The sequence below is a fragment of the Balaenoptera borealis genome (genome assembly GCF_965194805.1).
Source record: "Balaenoptera borealis genome assembly, chromosome: 14".
NCBI classification, from domain to species: domain Eukaryota; kingdom Metazoa; phylum Chordata; class Mammalia; order Artiodactyla; family Balaenopteridae; genus Balaenoptera; species Balaenoptera borealis.
In genome coordinates, this window is record NC_138875.1 from 13,735,983 (window position 1) to 13,757,828 (window position 21,846).

The window sequence follows — 21,846 nt, forward strand, 5'->3', positions numbered from 1 at the left end:
AGAGGTCAAATTAGGAGACAGTTGTTTTAAGCTCTCTGACAAGAGGGACCTTGTCTGCTTTATTCCCTGCTGAATCCTCCTGCCCGTAACAGCGCATGCCTCATGGAAGACACACAAATATTCGTTGATGTTGGGCATGTTAGAAGCTCTATTTTTAAAGGGAAACCAGCTCATTTTGTAAAGAAGGCATGAATCACTACCCAGGCAGGATTTGGTGCAGCAAGCTATTCCAGAAATTCTTTCCCTCTAAACCCAGTCCCTGACTTCTTTGAGCTCCTATTGTGTGTTTAACTCTGTGGTAGAAACAGAGAAATGGGACTGACTCAGGTACTTACAATCTAGATGAGAAAAATCATCTGGCTGACTTATCTCGTCAACTTGATTGCACCGTGTTGTCTGGAGCTTCAGTTTCAAGCCCAGTCAACTGCTTGCATGTGTTTCCTGAATGGAGAATAAAGTCATGTCTTAGGAGTCAGAAAACCCTGGGTTCCAATCCCAGCTCTGCCACATCCCAGCTGTATGACCTTAGGGAAGTGGTTTAAATATGCTAAGCCTCAGTGTTTCTTCTGTACAATGGAGATAATAGTAGTATCCATCTCTGAGTGTCAGTATGAGGAGTAAATGAAACAATGGAGGTGATGTATCTAGAAGAGTGCCAAGAACAGAGCAGGAGTTTAGCTATTATTATTGGAATTTTTTTTTTTTTAGCTTCTCTGTCTAGAATGCACAGCCTAACCCTCCACTCTTAAAGGCTCAGCCATATGACACTCCTCTGGAAGGAAGCTTCCTCAGACATTTTCCCCCTCATGAGTGCCTCCTTTGTGCTTCCATTATAACCTGTGCACACTTCTGTCTTTGGATTCACTGCCTTGTATTATTATTGTGAGTTCCAGTGTCTGCCTCTTGGCCAGACTGAGAGCTCCCTGAAGTCAGGGCACTGTTTTATTTAACCCCTCCCATCCTGGCTTGCATGGCTTTTGGTTGTGTTAGGGGTTCAAGTGTTTGCTAGATAAATGAACAGAAAGGTAATATTGCATCATTTGAGAGATAAAGGATTGTTACAGATAATCAGGGCTTACTTGGGGTAAGAGGAAGAGGAGAAAGACACTAATACTTGTGGGCTATGTTCAAAGGAAAAGGAAGGACAATTTGACAAAGAGAAGTGAAAGTCCCTGTGTGGCATTGATATATTATCTATAACATTTTTTTTTAAGGAACTCTGTTTAAGCAGTGTGATGATCGTGTGTGCTTGCGTTTATTTAATTGCTACCCTAGGCATAGTTATTTAACATCTGCGGTTTCCCAGTACTCTTGGATTATTTAAGAGTAGTTCTATCATATTCCAGAGCTTGATGCTAACACTTCAGTTATATGTATTTCCAGTGGACATCAGAAGGTGTATTAATTAGCATACTGGGCGTTAGATTTTATTTTTTTTGTTGTTGGAATGAGTCGTATTTGTTGGATTGGTAGACAAATTGTACAGGCACCCTTGCCTTCGCATGAGCAGAGTATAAGCAGCTCGTGTCCTTTGGAATGGCCTCTGGATCTTAGAATTCCACTAGATTCTGTGTCTATCTGCTTAAAGAGAATTCTGTCATCTGACCAATTAACTGAATCTTGCTGCTAGCTTCTTGTCACATCTGCTTTTTCGAGTGAAAGGATGGAGAGCTGGGACTTCGCAGAGCTTACAAACCGGGCGGTCTGGTGTTTGTTCCTGCTGGCTGATAAGCGTCTCTTTGTGTCAGAATTCGGCTCTAGACTTGCTTTTATTGTGACAGGCCACCTGGTCAAGAGGCAGAGGGAGAGGAGATTATGACCCTCATTTCCTCCAGCCACTGAAGGCTGACAGAGGCTAAAACCCTAATACTGTAACAGTGAACAACCATTGGTTCAGGTCAACTTGAACGAGTAGGTTAGGAAGGCAGTGGTAGCAATGAAAATGGAAAAGCAAAAATGTGTGGGAGGGACCCAAAGAGAGCAGAATCAGCAGGACTTGGTGACTCATCAGATATGGTGGCAAGTGAGAGGTTATGTCAAATACAAGATCATATGTACATGGAGATATAAAAAGTGCATTTCATATAGCTCATTTTGATTCCTACAATAGCCCAGTGGGGTGGACTAGGCAGTTATTAGAAACTGAGGCATGAGCTACAAAAAAGTGTCATTGACTTGTCCAAAGTCACATGGCCCAAAATTCATGGTGTTGGGATCTGGATTCAGGTTGTCAGACCCCAAGTCAATTTCTCTTTTCATTATGCCTCATCAACTCAAAGGTTTTGAGGCTGGATGACTGAGAGAAATGGGAAGTTAGGGGAGAGAGTAAACGGGTTGATGTAAAAGGAAAGAGGAACCAGGAGGAGGAAGCTGACTGTGAAAGGTGGTGGGGTAGCTGCCCTCAGATGAGATGGATTGGCCCCTCACAGGGGGGCCCTTTCACCCATGTGATTGGTGCTGCTACAGTCTGAATGTCTGTGTCCCCTCAAATTCATATGTTGAAATCCTAAACTCCAAAGGTGATGGCATTAGGAAGTGGGGCCTTGGGGAGGTAGTTAGGTCATGAGGGTGGAGCCTCCATGAATGGGATTAGTGCCCTTATAAAAGAGACCCCAAAGAGTTCTTTCTCCCCTTCTACACGTGGGATACAAGAAGTCTGTGACATAGAAGAGGGCCCTCACCCAACCATGCTGGCATCCTGATCTCAGACTTGCAGCCTCTAGAGCTGTGAGAAACACATTCCTGTTGTTTACAAGCCACCCGGTCTGTGATATTATGTTATGGCAGCACCAACAGACTAAGACAGGTGCTCACACTGATCTGCACATGAGAGAGGTATGGCTTCTCTGTCCCAGAATCAGCCCCTCCCCTAAATCTGTGTAGGACCATTCTGTGTAGAATTCCAAGGTGTCCCCATAGCTTACTCTCCAGGTTGCAGTCTTCCTTGGAGCCTCCCTTCTATTTGCAGCCTTCTGTTTTACCCCTAAACCTACAGTCCCACATCAGAAACAAAATATATCTTCCACCCTATAACTTGGCTTGGGGAAAAGGGTTTTCCATGCATCAGGGCAAAGTAAAGGGAAACCAAAGCCGTAGAACATATTTTTGTTGGCCTTGACAGTTGGTGACTCTTTCACTGTGAAACAACAGGTCCTTTGTGATCATTTGGAACTGCCATGTTGAGCAGAGTCTCCTATCTCAGCATCTTCCTGCTGTTTTAAGAAATAAGTCAATAAATAAGATGAATATCACATTCTTTATTGTTGATATGCACCCCAACATTGAACAAAAGCAAACACAAAACCACCCTATTTTGGCTTTTTATTTGTCATCACTTTAATTTAGACCATCAGCTCTCCTGGGGAGCCTTGTAAAAATACAGATTCCTGGGCCCAGCCCCCGCTGGTTCTGGTTTTGCAGATATAAAAGAGAGACTGTCTTTCCCTCCAGAGAGTCAGCTGTGTTTATGTTTAAGGAACCTTTGCTCCTTTGTTCTAGGACAGGCTACAGGCTTGAGTGAAGATAGAACTTTCCGTGTGCTCTTTGCCAGCGTCTTGTTTGGTTGCAGCCACTCATTGGATTAGTAATAAATTGCCTTCAGGCCCAGGCCAGCTCTGTTCTCCACGAGTGCTCTCCCAACTTTTCCATTTGGCTTCAGCCTTCTGTTTCTAAATTGGCCTTGGCAGATTTAGAAGGTGCCTTGGAGACATTTCTGTGCCCAATGAACAACTTAACTTGGTGCAGGGCTCTGGCCAAGAGGGCTGATGGGCGAGAGCATTGTCTGGGCTTCTGAAAGTAGCGCCTGACAGAGAAACTGACCAGGGAAAGAGACTACGGAAAAGACATTTCTAAGGTTACCTGAGACATGCAGGCAAAATCTGATTTTGAGGCATAAAAACACAGCCTGTGGGAAAGAGTTGGAGAGGTTGAAAACTCTATTCCCATTTCTGTATTTTAACTCTTCTTGCTCAAAGCTTAGCTTCCAGGTAAAATGTAAATATTTGCGGGTGGGCTGTATAAATCTTCTTAGACCCTTATACCTCTGTGTGAATGAATGTATTAGATCCCTTTCTGAAATCAGGAAAGAAAAGAGACTGATGACTGGATAAGAAAAGCAGAAAGGGCAGGGGCGACTAAGTGTCAAGAAGACAAACTCTGGCTCTTCGGCAACCCTGCCTGGACATAGGGAGGTTTCAGGGCACAGGGGCAGATGCACACACAGCAGGCTGAGGACACAGGGACCTGGGCTGACATGTTCTTTGGGAAATATTTCACACAAACGCCTTGAGGTTGAATGGATACAGGAGCATCTCTCACACCCTGAGGTCTTTATCTTTCGGGTGTCCCTCAGCAATGTTTTTGTTTGTTTGTCTTTCTTTTCCATTATAGTTTATTACAATATATTGAATGTAGTTCCCTGTGCTATATAGTAGGACCTTGTTGTTTAACCATTTTATAAAAATAGTAGTTTGCATCTGCTAATCTGAAACTCCTAATTTATCCCTCCCCCTGCCTTAGCAATGTTTTTTAAAAAACATGGAGAAGACTTAGCCGTAGACTATATGTCTATGTATATGAATTACACAGGAAATTACATCGTCATTGCATGACTCTCAAATTTATTTTTATTATGGTAAAATACATCTAACATAAAATTTATCTTTTTAAGTGCACAGTTCAAGGGCATTAAATCCATTCACATAGTTGTGCAACCATCACCACCATCCATCTCCAGAAATTTTTCATCATCCTGTACTGAAACTTTGTGTCCATTAAACACTAACTCCCCACCTCCCCTCCCTCCAGGTCCTGGTAACCAATGCTCTACTTTCTGTCTCTATGAATGACTCTAGAATTTTATAATATGGATCCTCCAAGATACAACTCACTTGCTCATACCCTGTAAGGATCTCTCTCTCCTTGGATAAAATGAGTTGCCTTCTCTTGTGTGTTTTCCTATGTTTTAGCCATTTGTGTCTCCAAGAGTCTTTTGCTACAGGGTCATCTCCTTCATTTTTCCCTGCCAGAAAGCCAAACTGCTATGTATCTAGCGAAATCCATGAATTGTCAAGCAAGAAGTGGGAGAAACTGGCTCCTCCAGAAGTCCCAGGAATCCTGGAAATCCTGAATGAGTGCTTGAGAGGTGGCCATGGTCACTGGGCCAATTGTGAGCTGTTACCCCTAGATTTTCCTTCCACTCCACCTCTTCCCCAGAGAATCTTGAGACCAACAAGCAGCAGTAACAGGTGAAACAGCCTTGGCGATGTCTATGCCCTAAACCCTCCCCTATAACAGAGTTTCCCCCCCTACTGTGCTTTGAAGAAAACCCTTTTGGCTTTTGCCTTTGTCCTTTGCCTGATATTTCCCACTTTCATCTGATGTGTGTAGAAGAGAAGGGCCTGGGGCCCATCTCTTATTTGTAGGAGAGTTAGATCAGGTTCCTCTGATTAGGACCTGAGCATTTTGGCAGGTTGCTGGTGGGTCTACGAATCTGATCGGTCTTGAGACATCTCTGGGCGGCTCTGGTTGTTCAGTCGTGCACAGGACGCTCAGGACCCATCTGAGCCCAGCAGATAGCGAGGCGGATCACTCCAGCTCACTTGGAAATTGGCTCTCTCACCACCCCTCCAGCTCCCAGGGAGGCAGGTTCAAGGTAGCTAATAAGTAACTTGGTTGTAATTTTTATTTAGCTACGTGAACTTCACAGGCAGCTTAATTGCAGTTGCATAAGTGAACCACGTAATCACAGATTGGGCCCTTTCCATCTGTCACCTGCCACCGAGAGAACTGCTTTGAGTGGGAATCCTTATTTTGGGTTAATACTGAATCAAAAGAGTTTTTAAAGCAAGAGAGGAGAGCAAAGCACTATTTTTATTTTTATTTTTTTTAACTCAGAAACCTTTAGGATCCAATCGTGTCTGAACCAAACAGCCATTCTCAGCTTCCTTTCTGGATTCTTCTGTAGCTTGTCAGTGGGATTCTAAATCCCATCTACTGAGTGTTGATCAGCTTCCTGGTTTAATTACCTAGCTGAGCGAATTCTCAACCAATCGATTTTGCTCCTGAAATGCCAGTGCCCTGCTTCTGGGGAAGGAAGGGGTCAATTAATCCTTGTTTGCTTTTTAATTCCTGTTGCGAACATAGTACATTCACACACAGGTTAATTTTTAAATCCACTCTCCTCTTACTTCACTGCTTTCTTTAATTCGCCCTGGAAACCTCAGTGACACTAAAACCCTATCAACCTCTTCTTATTGCTTGTGCAGCCTCATTAAATAGCTCAGCAAATACCTGACCTGGTCATTTCCCAGACTTCTGCTGGTAGCAATCGTCCAAAGTCCCCTTATTTTTTCTGTTCCTGTCTGAAGTCCCTCAGGGCAGAGGTTTTCAGGAATTGCTGACACCTCTCCATCTTAACCTGGTGTAGAAGGGAGACGGGGGCTTCTTTCCATGTGCCATCTGAGAGTCTGTTCCCAGGTCCTCTTTCTCAGCAGATCTGGCAAATTTGTGAGCCCACTGAATTTTAAGGGATTTATGAGGCGAGAACATGTATAAGGTATAGGAGCCTATGGACCCAGAGGTGAGCCAAAGGGTCAGGCCATTTCATCTCCTTTGGTAATGACCTTTCCAGGCATGTACAATCAAAATCTCAGCCTTTTCCTTAATGCTGATTTTTATTTACATTGTGGCTTGGAGTGTTTAGATAATATCAGGAAAGGCAGTGTGACAGGCAGCAGAGGGGAAATGAGTCTCCTGTACTTCTCACCTCCCATCCCGAGCCTCTGACCAAGCTGGGAGTTCCAGGAATCCATGGGCTGGATTTAGACACTTTGAGCCCAGCCCCGGGCTTCGTCTCTCAGCGGAGGGGACAGATCTGTCAAAGGTCTGCACTGGTTTGATTCTGGTGAGTCGCCAGCCTCGTTGCAATACATCAGCTTCCAGTGCGGTTTGCTTGGGCATAACCTTGAAGTCGAAGATCAGTCAGAAAAGCTTTAAGGAGTTCTACTGGGAATCTTTTACAGCATCTGAGCAGTCTGCTTGGATTTGGCTAATGTGTGTTTCCTTTCGCCTGACAGAATGCTCACTGCCTCCAAACCCAGGAGACGCTCCCACAGGGACGGGAGTCCTCCGCGTTTTCCCAGAATATTAATGCCCTGGGATTAGGCGGCTTGCAGCTTCTAAGCAGTTTTGAAACTCCAGCTAGGAAGCAGGCATTTGACCTTTGGGGGTTTTGATCTTGTATTTTTCTGCTGGAATGTTTAATATGATAGTTAAAAATAAACAGGCGAATGGATACTTTTTTCATAAGGCTGCTCATAAGTATCGGAAAACTAGGAACAAAAAATTCCAGTCCTTTCTGGTATCACAGAGAGAGGCTAAGCAGAGACTCAAAACAAGCCTTCTGGTCTCCCTTCGTGATCAGGTACAGCTGCTCCTCAGGTCCCACAAGCCATGACTAACGCAGATCTGACCCATACAAATTGTTCCGGAAGGTGCTGATAGCATATTAGAGACGTGGAAGAGGTTGCATTATGCATGAAAACACAAGCTAAGCTAATGTCACGGAGCAAGGGCTCAGGGGAGACGGCAGGTCCCAGGAGAAAGGCTTTTTGTTTTCAGGTTTATGGTGCTCCTGTGGGGTTTCTAATGGTGCCAAATCATGTTATTTCCGGGGTGCCTGTGTCTTCACCCTCATCTCCTTCCAATCTTATCCCAAAAGCCACCAGGAGAGAACAAGAGTGGAGGGCCATTTGTAAATCTAAGACCACTGACTTAAAGTAAGAAATAAAATGCTAAACCTAAAGCTAAAGAAGGGGCCAGCATCCTTCTTCCATCGCATGTGAAAATATTTTGGTGACTTCAACAGTAAAAACTATTTGAAAGTATATTATACACATACAGTTTGTGTTACAGGTTCTGTACCTTTAAAACTCAGGATGTCAATTTAGGAGTCATTATCACTTTTGCAAAATCTGAGTTGTGCAAACCTGTCTGGGTGTGGGGGTGGGGTGGGTGCACTTGCATAAGCTAGGATGTTACAGTGTTCAATTACCAGGTGGTTGGCTGGGATTGAATGCATCAGCGTATCAGTGACCAAACCGGAAATTGGAAGGGTAGAAAAAGAAATCCTATATACATATAAACACATGCACACACATGTGTTTGTTTGTTTGCTCCCTTGCTTAGATATTTAACATCCTCTGTCTTAGCTTGAATTTCCTGAAAGAGGAGCCTAAAAAGGGCTTGCCTACCAGTCATCTACTTGGGAGTGTACCCGATCCCAGGGAGCAGGCTTGAGAGACAGAGCAAGGGAACAGAGCGGGGAAAGCCAAAACAAAGATGCATTATCCAGCCGGTCATGCTACAAGCATCTGGTGCTCCGTCCTGCTGGAACCTTCCGAGAAGCCTCCTGTGACACCCTCAGAACTGGCTCCCCAGGGGCCAAAGGGGGACGTGCTTCTCCAAGAGTCCTGCCACCACTGGGCATAAGGATCCCACTCCTCCCCAGTCCACTCTAGGTGGCCTGTGTGAATGTAGAGCAGCACCCGCATCAGGGAAGCTCCAGGGCTGGAAGCAGGAGCTGAGGGGAGAAGGCTCGGGACGAGGCATTCTTGAGCTGTGTCTATGGGAAGCTGGGCAAAGCTGAGTGGACCTGGTCTCCATAGCAATGGCTGGAGTACAGGGTGAGGCCAAGAGAAATGATGAAGAGTGGAAAGTTCTGGAAAAACAGGATAAGACAAGAGGGTATGAGCTAAGAGTAGTAAACAGGGATGGGAGTGGAGGTGGTTAGCAAGGTCTGTTCTTCCCTATTCCTCAGTCTTCAGAGATAAGGACGCTCTTTTCCTCCGGGTATGGGGAGGGCACTTCTCTCGTGAGGGTCTTATGAGCTACTTCAGGAGAGACCGGGGAGGTCAGAGAGTCCTTCTTGCACTGCTAAACATTGGACCTTGCCTTATATTTCCAGCAGAAATTCTTTTCTACGGGGTCAGTGTTTTAATAAAACAATGGATACCACAAGGCTTCCTTTCACTGGGAACTTTCTCCTTCTTATCTCCCCCCAAAGACTGAAGATGTCAGACAAGCTTGTCCCTAGAAGTTAGAGAGAGCAGTATATCATCCAGAGGTTGAATTGGGAGCAATCAGGAACAATTTCCATGTGAGTGGCTTTGTTGCGTTTTTACTATTTGGGGCTCACCATAAAATATGGAAGCCGAGATGTTCATTTGCAGCAGGAAAGAAACAGATGGCTCTTCCAAATACATGTTTCTGTCTAAAATTGCAGTAGCTACAGAAAGCAAGTAACATAGGAAAGAAAATAATTGGAATCAATAAAATGCAAGAAAATCAAGAGATGGGGCTGAAGACAGAGAGCAGCTTCCTTTGAGGTTGAATTCTGGAGCTGCATATGTGTTTCCTTCCCTCCTCCGTAGGCTGGCTGCTGCTTTGCTGACGTCAACAGACACGGTGTACTGGTTTGCATTTCCAGGGATTCTGAATGAGAAAATTCTTATTTGTCAAAATGTAACGGCTTTCTCATGCCACAGACTGGGAGAAGATAATTGCAAAATAAATGTCTCATAAAGGACTTGTATTCAGAATATATAAAGCACCTTTAAAACTCCATTATAAGAAGATAAACAACTTGATTAAAGAATGGGCATAAAATCTAAATAGCAGTTTCACCCTGGGAGATGTACACATGGCAAACAAATACATGAAAAGATGCTCAATACCATTAATTGTTAAGGAAATGCAAATTAAAACTACACTGGGCTAACACTACATGCCCCACTAGAAAAGCTAAAATTAGAAAGAGTGACAATGCCAAGTGTTGGTGAGGGTGTGGAGCTACTGGAACTCTCATGTACTGTTGGTGGGAATGGAAAATGGTAGCCACATTGGAAAAGTTTGAACGTTTCTTTTAAAGTTAAACATATACTTACTATATGACCCAGTAATCCCACTTATTCTTATTATTCATAACAACCCCACACTGGAAACAATCCAAATGTCCATCAACTGGTGAATGGATACATACATTGTGGTAAATCCATGCAATGGAATATCACTCAGCAATAACAAGGCATGAACGATTCATACACAAAACAACATAAGTAAATCTCACAAGTGCTATGCTAAGTGAAAGAAGCCAGACATAAAAGACTAAATGTTGCTTAGAGGCAACTAGAGATCATCATACTAAGTGAAGTAAGTCAGAAAGAGAAAGACAAATACCATATGATATCACTTATATGTGAAATCTAAAATAAGACACAAATGAACTATGATATAGAAACAGCATCAGGGACATAGAGAACAGACTGGTGGTTGCCAAGCGGGAGGGGGTTGGGGGAGGGATGGAGTGGGAGATTTGGGTCAGCAGATGTAAGCATTTATATATAGAATGGATAAGCAACAAGGTCCTACTGTATAAGACAGAGAACTATATTCAATATCCTGTGATAAACCATAATGGAAAAGAATATTTTAAAAAAAGGAATGTATATATATGTATAACTGAATCACTTTGCTGTACAGCAGTAATTAGCACAACACTGTTAATCAACTATACATCAATTTTAAAAAATAAAGGAAAAAAAGACTAAATGTCGTGTGATCCTATTTATATGAAATTCTAGAAAAGACAAACCCAATGGTGAGACAGCAGGTCAGTGACTGCCAAGGGCTGCAGGTGGGGAGGGGGGATTGATTGTAAAGGGGCACAAGGGGACTTTTGGGGGATGGAAATGTTCTATATCTTGATTGTGGTGATGGTAGGCAACTCCGCACAGCTGTTGAAACTCATTGAAGAGCACACTTAAATGATGAATTTTATTCATCATTAATAAAGCTGATCAAAATGTTATACCATTCTGAGCATTGGTTGACAGCTTTTGGATAGGATATCAAAGGGGAGCCATTTGTCAACCTGTGGGGACCCTCAAGGTTGCAGAGGGTGGACATTATCTGCTCCCAAGTGCAAGAGCCATAACCTGAGGCTTGGCACTTGGGAACTTCCACACCTTGGAACTAAGTACCAAGCTGGGTCAAGGAGGAAGGGGCAGAACCAGAGGCAGGGCCTCCCTGGTGAATTCTCAGTCATAAAGATAAATTCAAAAGGATATATCCTCAAAAGAATATAAACAAGAACTCAGTTTAAAGATTTTATTTTAGTCGTAATGGGAAAACCAGGCAGATCACTGGCTATAAGCAGTAAGGAATAAGATAAAGAATAAAATTTTTTAAAGTAAAGGAATGTCAGGACTTCCCTGGTGGCACAGTGGATAAGACTCTGTGCTCCCAATGCAGGGGGCCTGGGTTCGATCCCTGGTCAGGGAATTAGAGCCCACATGCATGCCGCAACTAACAGTTCGCATGCTGCAACTAAGACCCAGCACAACCAAAATAATTAAATAAATATTTTTAAAAAATAAATAAAGTAAAGGAATGTTGAAATGAATGTGCAAACAGAGGCAAAATTGGTTTTTCCACAAGAGAGAGGGTCATCCTCCAACCAGGCAGAATTCATTTGTATGTGTATAGACAAGAATTATCTTGCGTTGCTGTCAGTTACCTACACGTTTCACAGTTGTAAAATAGTTCCCATAGACTCAGCTTCAGATGGTGGGGGAAAAGTATGCTATAGACAATGTCTAGTTTTCCATTGAAACACAAACTTTCCCCTCCCAGAGATTCTGGAAAGCCTTCCTGGAACCACATGGAAAGGTAGCTGCCTTGTCGTTATAGATTTTGCTGCTGCCTTTCTATCCCTCTCAGGCTCCATCTCTACTGTACTCAAATTCCTTTTTCCCTGCAGAACTCATTTGTTAAAGAACACTTCAGTGGGATACAGATTTATTTTTCTGAACACCTTGAATAACTTTTCTGCCCCAAGTAGCAAGTGGCCTCTTGTACACCAGTCATATAATCATGCACACGCTGCCGCTTCCGAATGACATCACCTTTGTGAGAAAGAGGAGGCAGAGCTCACCCAAAGCACGGCACGTGCTCAAGGTAAGGTTCTTACCTCTCAAAACTATTCTATTCCCCCCATTCTCCAGGCTCCAAAGACCAGAAGAGGGTGGTAAATCACACTATTATGCATAGTTTCGTGGCTTTGGAACATAAATGCTTGCTTACAAAATTTCTATATTTTTTTGGATCAATTTTTATAAAAAATCCTTCTCCCCACACTAATAGTACTATCTATACAAGGAGAGTTGAGATAAACTTCCTACATAACTTTAAGAATTAGAGGGAAACCACAATAACCAAATATCTGAATAGAAGATGAATGATTTTCAAGTTAAGTTTGTATTGTTCTTAGAGTGATTAAGAGCAGGAAAAGTAATCAGATTACTTGGGATTAAATCCTTGCTCTACCATTTACCGTGTGGCCTTTAGCAATTTACCTAGTCTCCATGAGACTTGGTTTTCTCTGTACAATGGGAATAACATCAGCTTAACAAGGTTTTTAATGGGGATTAAATGCAAATGCCTATAAAGCACTAAGGATAGTGCCTGGAATATAGGGAGATGGTATTGAAATAATCAACTGTAAGTTGCATGAACAGGTATGAGGGTGGGGAGGAGGGGCAGAATTCTCTGTTTTGTTCACTCTACTACTACAGTGCCTGCCTGATTTTTATATGTATTGAGGTTTAAATCTCTGTAGAATGAAAGCCAATGAACGTCATTACTATTGCAATCTTATACAGTCTATTTACATAGTGAACTTTACGTAATCACCGGGTCTAGTAGCTTGAACTTTAAACTCCTGTCTAAACACAGCCTTCTGTAGAAACTTCTAGTTGTTTTTCTTATAGTCTTTAGAACCATGGTCTTTTGACACTTCTCCATACTTACTTCATTTATTCTGCTCATGTATTCAATAAAGATCTATTCAGCACCCCTCTGTGTCAAGGGCTAGGCTAGACAGTAGTGGACAGATAGACAAACAAAATATGATTCCTGCACTCAAGTTGCTTATAATCTAGTGGGAGAAGAAAGTCAGGACAAACAGTGATTACAATGTAGGGCGAATATTCCATAATATGGGTGAGAACAGGGTGCCTGGTAGCTCACAAGAAAGACCAATATTGATGAAATAAGTCAGACACAGAAAGACAACTACTATATGATCTCACTTATATGTGAAATCTAAAAAAGCCGAGTTTATAGAAACAGAGACTAGAATGGTGGTTACCAGGGGCTGGGAGGTGGAGGAAAATGGGGAGATGTTGGTACAATAAGAGTACAAATTTCCAGTTATAAGATGAATAGTTTCCAGGGATCTAGTGTACAGGATGGTGACTATAGTTAATAATACTATACTATATACTTGAAAGTTATAGAGAGTAGATATTAAATGTTCTCACTACAAGAAAAGAAATGGTAATTAGGTGATGTGACTGAGGTTTTAGCTAACTCTATGGTAGTAATCATTTTGCAATGGATAAGTGTATCGAATCAACATGTTGTAAACCTTAAAAATATGCAATGTTATACATCAATTATATCTCTGTAAAGCTGGAAAAGAAAAAAGAAAAGGCTGCTACCTTATCCTGGGGGTAGGTCAAAGGAAAGGCTTCTTGGAGGAGGTGATGCTTAAGCTGTCTTGAAAGATGGAAGTCATTGGCCAGGATGAACTGGTCATGGGTATTCCAGGCAGAGGACATATTGAAAAATTCAAAGATATGGACGGTAGATCTTTGGTTAGAATGCAGGTGTGCATTGGGAATGTTGAAATATGAGATAAGAGAGGTAGTAAGGGTCAAATCATGAAGGTCTTGATAGTTTTTGAACTGTGTATTGAATATAGAGGTGAGTCCCTGAGTGATTTAAAGCCTGTAGTGATATAAGCCAACGTGCATTTTTGCAAATAAAATTCTAGTGGCAATATAGACTAGAAGAGGCAAGATCGTATGTAGAGAAAGCCAGTAGGAGGGAATTGCAGTCATTGGTGAGAAATTAAGAAGGCTGGAGCTGAGGCAATTATGGAGGGGTGAATTTACCACTTTAAGAGGTAGAATCTGGAGATTCATTTGGGCAAGGTGAGAGGTAGATAAAGTTGGTGGTGAAGTCAAAAAGGACGTCCAGGGTTGTGGTTTCACTAGTATTAGCAAATACAAGGAAAGGAGATATTTGAAGGAGGGTATTGGAGGAGAGAAAACATTTAGCCTTGAACAAGGTGCTTTTGTTGAGTATGTACAATATCTAAGTGGAAAGCTCCTATTGGCAGATGACTAGATGAGTACAGAGGCTGGAAAAGAAGACTATATAGATAGAGGTTTGTCCGTCGTTGGCAAAGCTGTTTTTGGTAGACAGAACATTGAGTACGAATGATATTACCTAGGATATATATGGCGGACATGGAGAGGAAGACCCAGGATGGAACCCAAGGGAACACTAAACTAGTGGAAGAAAAGAATCAGCAGAAGAAACAGAATGAATGGCCAGAGGTCGAAGGAGAAACAGTAATATGAAAACTAACTGGAAAGAGATTTTCAAAGCAAGGCGTCATCAGTAATCTGAATTATTACACAAAGGTGAAAAAACAGTAAGGCTTGGGAAGAATCCATCGTACTTCTTTTGATGACTAAGTCGTGGTCATGTTATCACAGGTAATTTAAGTGCAGTGATAAGGAATGATGATCTTGTGGTCCAGGAGTGAAGTGGGGGTGAGGAGGTGGATAGAAAGCCCTGACCACCACTTTCAGGTGTTTGATTGTGAAGACAAGAAAGAGAGAGGATAAGAACTAGAAGAGGATGTGGGGATCAAAGGAGACTTGCTACTATTGGAGGAAAAGATCCGAGGATGTATGGCAGTAGAGGGGAAAGGGCCAAACCAAGAGCCTTAATAGATAGGTGAGGGAAAACAGTGAATACTCTGACTAAGGCAATGTTTCAAGCCTGGACGTGCACTTAGTGTCTGACAAAGAACAATATGGAATTCTCTTTATTGCAGGAATCAAGGGCGATGGTGAACTCTGAAGGCAAACCTGATGGATCTGGAGGAAAGGAGAGTCTTGAAGACATGTTTTCCTTCTGTCTTTCAGGCCAGTGTTAAGTGTTGGAGCACAGGGCTGAGAGACATAGGACCCTTATTCTGAAAGGCGCCTTTTCACTCACACCATTTAAGAACCAGCTCTTGCTCAATTCAAGGTTTGTCTTGGAGTGTAAGGCACCCCCAGCCCCGGCTCTGACACATGATGTGATCCTTCCTCTGTTCCCAGCTTCATCTTCAGTACAATGAGCGCTTTTATCTCTCCTGTTTGGGAGTCCTGAGAACAAGCTGAGGCACCATAGGCAAGCAGGTACCAAGAGGGATTATTCAAATTTGACTTTGCCTTTGGTGTAACAAAATCCCTGGATGTTGAACATTTTTTGGAAACACATCTAGCTTATTATGGAAATCAGAGCTGGGTTTGAGTTTCAGCGTGAGAAATTATTGATAATTACTGGTATTCTGGTTTTGTTTCCATAGCAATCGGAAACATTTTAAATTGTCAGTTGTGGCATTCCCTGGCGGTCCAGTGGTTAGGACTCTGCCCTTCCACTGCAGGGGGCACGGGTTTGATCCCTGGTCGGGGAACTAAGACCCTGCATGCCACACTGTGCGGCTGAAAAAGAAAATTCTCAATTGTTGCCAAGAATCTGGTCAATAATTCTATATTGTTGATGCTCTCTGTCTAAAATTGCAATTTACCCATGTTTCTGGTGACATTTAAGGTGTGTTAACCAGTAATGTGGGTGATAATGTGACCTTCACCACACATTCTTGAGCACATCTGCTCAGTTTGTCAATTTGCTACTGTTTTTCTCCTATCGTTTACCTGGAGCTTATGAAGTTGTATATAAGCTGGACCCTTGGTTTAGAAAAGGGTGAGAAATCACATTTACTTGGTTTTCCAAGGAATTTTGCTCGTTCGGTAACTTGGAGCTCCTATTGTGGCTGCCAGACCAAGACTGTTGTGAAAGCCCAGTGGTCCAGCCTAAGGAGGTTCTGCTACCTCAGGTCAAGTTCCCACAGGCTAGAGATGCTCCCCAAGCAGTCTGGCCTCACACTCAGGGAATCCAGGAAACTTATTAAAGTGATGCAATAAATAAGAATGTAAACTATGACTATTGATTTAACCAGAAACTGTGATATAACTCTTGTTGGGAGGGTGAGAAGAGAGAGAGAGGCTTTGGTATGTTTTTGTGTTTATGTGGGTGAAGCGGTGGTGCTGATAAGGTCATTAAATGCTTATCTTCAATTGAAGAAAATGAACAGATAATAAGTAAAATTAAGCAAGAAGTATTAGTATAAACGTATCATTTAGAAATATGGCTGTAAATATCAGAAGCAGCTGGTAAATGATGGAAACCAGGTGTGGAAAGGGAAGGGAAAGGGGAGTGTTAGTTTTTTTAATCACAAGCTTATTAGTACTACTTGCCTTTTTAAACTGTGTACATGCATCATTACATATATTGTTTTGGGTAAGTATTAAACATTTAATGTAAAAATATCCTGCTCCTACCTTCTCCCTTTACTCAAGATAAATCTCATACGACCAATCATGGCATCAGAAACCTCTAAAACACAACCTGGAGATGACAATGGACTTTAACTTCTCAGAGATATGTTGCCTCCATTTTCAACCTGCCTTCATGCACTATGCTTCCAGCTTTCCATCATGCCTCACGGTTGTAGAATAGAAAGAATGGATTTATGGATTTGGTGCTGGGGACGCTCTGCTGGGAGTGATGTCTGCCTTGGAAAGATGAAGAACAGGTGAGCTGAAATGGGGTCTAGGGAAACAGTGTCAGGGACCCCTCCGTGAATCTCTGGTGGAAGTGACCTCTTCAGGGAATTATTAATAAACGAACATGAGGTGAAATCCTGTAGAAGTCTCTCTAATCCATTCCTGTAGAAGTCTTCAGATGACGGAGGACTGGGGTGGCTGCAGAAGAGTGAGAAATGACCTCTCCAAAGCCGTGGAGGAAACACCAGTGTGGATTTTTTAAGGGTAGGGAGCTGGGGACAGGGAACAGCTTCCAACCACCAGTCCTGGTGGAAGCGTGTCTCGGGTGACCTAAGTGACTTCTCCACACACATCCAAGATAATATCTCCCCAGCTGGGCTCATCCTGCCCTGTCACTGTTATCAGCTACTTCATTTCCACTTGGTGCCTCTACCTTCAAACCATTATACAGCCCTCCTATTTAAAAAAACAAACCACAAAACACATTCATTTGATCCTGTTTTCTCCTTTCTCCTCATTCTTATTGACAGTCTTCACTTTTACGTCTTTCCTCTCTGTCACCTCCTTAACCTGTGGCAATTGATTTCTCTCTCTCACTCCAAATCACCCGCCCCCTTGAAGCTTGTCAGATGCCCTATTTCATTGAAAAGCCTCCAGGCTTTCTTTTTTCCTTTTTTTTTTTTTTACTCTCCCCTTTCCTTTTTTATTTTGAAATTTCCAACCCATAGAGAAGTTGAAAGAATAATACAGTGACTACCCATATACCCTTCACCCCACTTCACCAAATTACTAACATTTTGCCACATTTGCTCTTCTGGTGTGTGTGTGTGTGTGTGTGTGTGTGTGTGTGTGTGTGTGTTTTGGCAGAGTAATTGAGAGAAGGTTGTGTTTATCATGACATTTCACCTGAATATTTCAGCCTGAATACTTAAGCAATTATTGCCTAAATTTTTTTAAAGGCATTCACTACAATACACTATTATTTGCAAGGAATTTAACATTGATTCAATAAGATCATTTAATAGACAGTTTATAGTCAAAACCCTAAGTTGTCCCCCAAAATGTCTTTTGAAGTTTTGTTGTTGTCGTTGTTTTTAAATCCAGGACCCAGATAAATTTCATATATTGTCTTTATTTTGTTTCTCCGAGCTCCCTTAATCTAGAATTCAGAATTCTAGATTGTTCCATCCTCTTTTATGAAATTTGATGATAGTTAACATTTTTGAAGAGTTCAGGCCAATTGTCTTGCAGAATGTCCCTCATTCTAGGCTTATCTGATTGTTTCCTCGTGTTTAGATCCAGATTAAACATTGTTCTGTTTTATGTTTTGTCAAGAATACCACCTAAATGACGTTGTGTACTTCCAGTTGCATCACATCAGGAGGTACATATTGATGTTGTCCCATTACTTGTTTGGTAACTATGTTTTTTTCTGCCAGATTTCTCCATTGTAAAAGTATCTTTTTCCCATTTGTAATTAAAAGCATTCTTTTGAGACCATGTGAATATCCTGTTTCCAACAGCTTTTCACTCCCTGATTTTAGCATTCACGGATTATCCTTGCCTCAACCAGTTATTACACTGATGGCTGCAAAATGGCAATTTTCTAGTTCCTTATTGGCTGGTGTTCTTAGGTTAAAAAGAGCCTCCTCCGATCCTTTTTTGTTCATTACCAGTACAGACTCAAGATTTCCTTTCTTCTGTTTCATAACCCATAGCCGTCATTATTCTTTTTGAAGCTCAAATCTACACAAATGTGGCCAGTGGGAGCCCCTTTAAGCCAGTGCCTGTGTGTGTCCTTTGACATAGGCCCACTTAGTCTCTCAGCACTTTCTTGCTTTCTGGTCCAAGATATTTCACTCTGGTCTTGTACTTTCCGAGACCTGGGATTAGTCATGTCTCCAAGAAGCCCATGTTCATTTTATTTCTTGTGGTCTCCTAGCTTTTCCTGGAACACTAGATTTTGTTTACCATAGCTTCCTCCCTGAAACTCTGGTTTCATAAATACCACATTAGCTTCAATCTCTTGCTACCGTCATAACTGCCCTTTCTGATTCCTGTGTTAGAGTCATTCATTTCTTCGACAGTGAAATGTTTGTTATGTGTCAGGCACTGCACATTTGAGGAACAAAGACAAAGAGACCACAGGCCTTACCCGCAAGAAGCTCATGTTCTCAAGCTTCTAGCTAGGTAACATGGTAATTGATCATCCACATAGGATACTTTGACAATGAAAAAGGGATACTATAAATAATTATACTGGGACAAGAGACATAAATATGTACTGTCCAAGGCAAACCAAGAATTACGTCATTGACTCCTAGCTGATGCCCTGCCTCTAGTTTTCCACTACCAAATTCACTTTCTTACACATAGCTTCCAGCATGTAACCCCCATGCCCCCCCAATCCTGCAGCTCTGTTTTTTTAGGAAGTCAAGTCAAGCCTCTTACCAGACTTCTGAGGTGCTTTTAAATCTGACCCTGAGTTATCAAATCCCACCTCCCACTCTGCCCAACATGCTCACCCCAGTCTGGCTGCAAGGCCTGTGAGAACAGGGGTGCATATGTGTTGTACGTCACTGCCTCAAGCATCCTGCACAGCCCACGGCAGGTGCTTGAATATTAGAATGTTCAAGAAGGGCTCTTAGCTTTCCTCTGCATGTGACATGCTCACTCTCATGGGTGTTCCAGCTTTGCTGGCCCAGGATGCCTTCCCATCTCTCTTAGACCTATTTGATTCCCACTGACTTCCAATCGGATGTCAGAGTGAGTGTATACACTCTTCCACCTTCCCCTCCAACTGCTCAGGATGAAATATTGTTTTAAAATTAAAAAAATTTACAACCCCCCCTCCAAAACAAGCAGAAATCCTCTATGAACCTGAATGTAGAGGAAACTCACGGTGGTGAGAGGGGACAGTGAAGTCATAGGGCCCACAGGACTCATGATCAGATAAGGGCCGTAGGCACAGGACTTCTGGGGCTGCTTGGGGAAGTCTGCAGGGCCTGTCCTACTCCTTGTGGGAAACTGGAACTCTTGCATGAAGCCAGAGAATTGGGTATGAAATAACTCCAGTGGGGAGCCAAGAGGCAGGAGCCAGCTGGACGTGAGCAGACCCGAGACCACACAGAGGCAGCCATGCGAAATGGGAGCAAGGCAGGCAGGCATACACAGAGCGCTTCCTGCTCAGGTGGGAGCCTGTGATGGTCAATGTTATGCGTCCACCTGGCTAGCCCCTGGTACCCAGATATTGGTTCAACATCATTCCGTATGTTTCTGTGAAGATATATTTTAGATGAGATTAACATTTAAATCAGCAGACTTTGAGTAAAGCAAATTACCCTCCATAATGTGGGTGGACCTCATCCAATCAGTTGAAGGCCTTGATAGAAAAAGACTGAGGTCCCTGGAAGAGGAGGGAATTCTGCTTGAAGTCTGTCTTTGGACTCGAAAGGCAGCTCTTTCCTGGTTCTCCAGCCTGCCAGACTATCCCACTGATTTTGGACTTACCATGCCTCCACAATTGCATGAGCCAATTCCTTAAAATCAATCTCTATCTATCTATCTATCTATCTATCTATCTATCTATCTATCTATCATCTATCTATCTATCTATCTATCTATCACCTATCTATCTATCTATCCATCTATCAATCTATCTATCTACCACACACATATATACAAACTCTATCTATTTATATGATCTGTATCTATATCTATATACACATCTATACCTATTGGTTCGGTTTCTCTGCAGAAGCCGCTAAACCACTTACTGTAGGAAATAGCCAGTGTTTCCAGATCGAAGATGTTAAGGTCGAAAGAGCCGGGCAGGATAAATTCAACAACCACCACAACCCCCCACATGTAGGTATAACCATTCATTTACCAGCAGCTATTTATTGAGCCATTTACTGCCAGGCGCTGTTCTAGGGGACTCGGTAGAGGAACGCATGTATAATGTACATCTATAGTACAATACATGCAAGTTATATATGTATAATACAAATTCCTGTGTAGATATGTGCTATGAAGGAAAAATAAGTCAGAGCAAAGGACTTTCAGAGGAGCTATTTTAGGTAAGGGTTGAGGAAGATCTTTCTGAAGAGTTGGCATTTAAGTGGATACCTGAATGGAGGGACAAGCCAAGTGGAGATATAATGAAACTGGCAAACATAGAGAACAAAGAGGAAAACTTTACTAGCAAGCAGCAAGAAGAGTCCCACTAGCCACAAAAGAACAGCAGCCTTTTCAGCACTGAGAGTAAATGCTAGACGGAGTCTTTGCCCAGGTAAAAGAGCGCCCAGGAGTGAGGGTAAATAGACATTGGCAGACACACAAGGGCTAAGCGTGTTGCCTCTCAGAGACCCTTGCTGAAAGGACCACTGAACAATAGCTACGCTCAGAAAGAAGAAAATGAAATCAGAAGGTACGGGATGGAGAGGCGATGGTGAACCAATGGTTAATATATGTTGGATCGATTGTCAAAAATAATAGTAAGCTAATTTTTTTCTGTACACAATACGTTAGATGAACGTTTGGAAGATGGGAAGTGGGGAAAGTTTGGGGGGATGTTCAAGTGTTGAAGGTCCTTATCTTGAGGAGGAAGCGGTTAGAGATTCTGACTGAATTTAAAATGGCTTCGAAAAATAGCTCTCCCCCTTCTTTATGACCTGGATTGGATCGAATCTTCCCCATGAGTCTTCTGTAATCACCCCAGCACCCTTTTATCTTCTGAACTTCTCTAGCGCTTACAGCTTGTCCATGCAACTGAGCCCTTAACTGCACAGCGTCACTCTCTGCAAAGTGCTGAGTGCTCAGGGGCCCAGATCCCCACTGATGAAAAGGCAAGGGCGGCATCGGGAAAAGAGTGCCTGGCCCAGGCCCTGTTCTGGCTGTCGCTAACTGGCTTTGTGAGCCTGGACATGTTACTAACCTCTCCAGGCTTCAGTTTTCTCTTAGTTTGTCAAATGAGCTGATGGGGTGAGATGACCCCTAAGATCCATTCCAGCACTATGAATTATGACTGGTTCTTCCATGCCTTTCTTCTGGAACTTGGAGAAGAACTGTCCAGAAAGGTCATCATGTGAATGAATGA

At 42.6% G+C, this 21,846-nt stretch overlaps 1 long non-coding RNA gene across 1 annotated transcript; it reads left to right on the forward strand.

Moving 5' to 3' along the window:
• Nucleotides 1-680: 680 nt before the first annotated feature.
• Nucleotides 681-20,792, forward strand: LOC309610320. The gene is made up of 2 exons (XR_014233849.1): nt 681-15,317; nt 16,542-20,792. It is a non-coding gene; the product is annotated as an uncharacterized lncRNA (long non-coding RNA).
• Nucleotides 20,793-21,846: the final 1,054 nt, after the last annotated feature.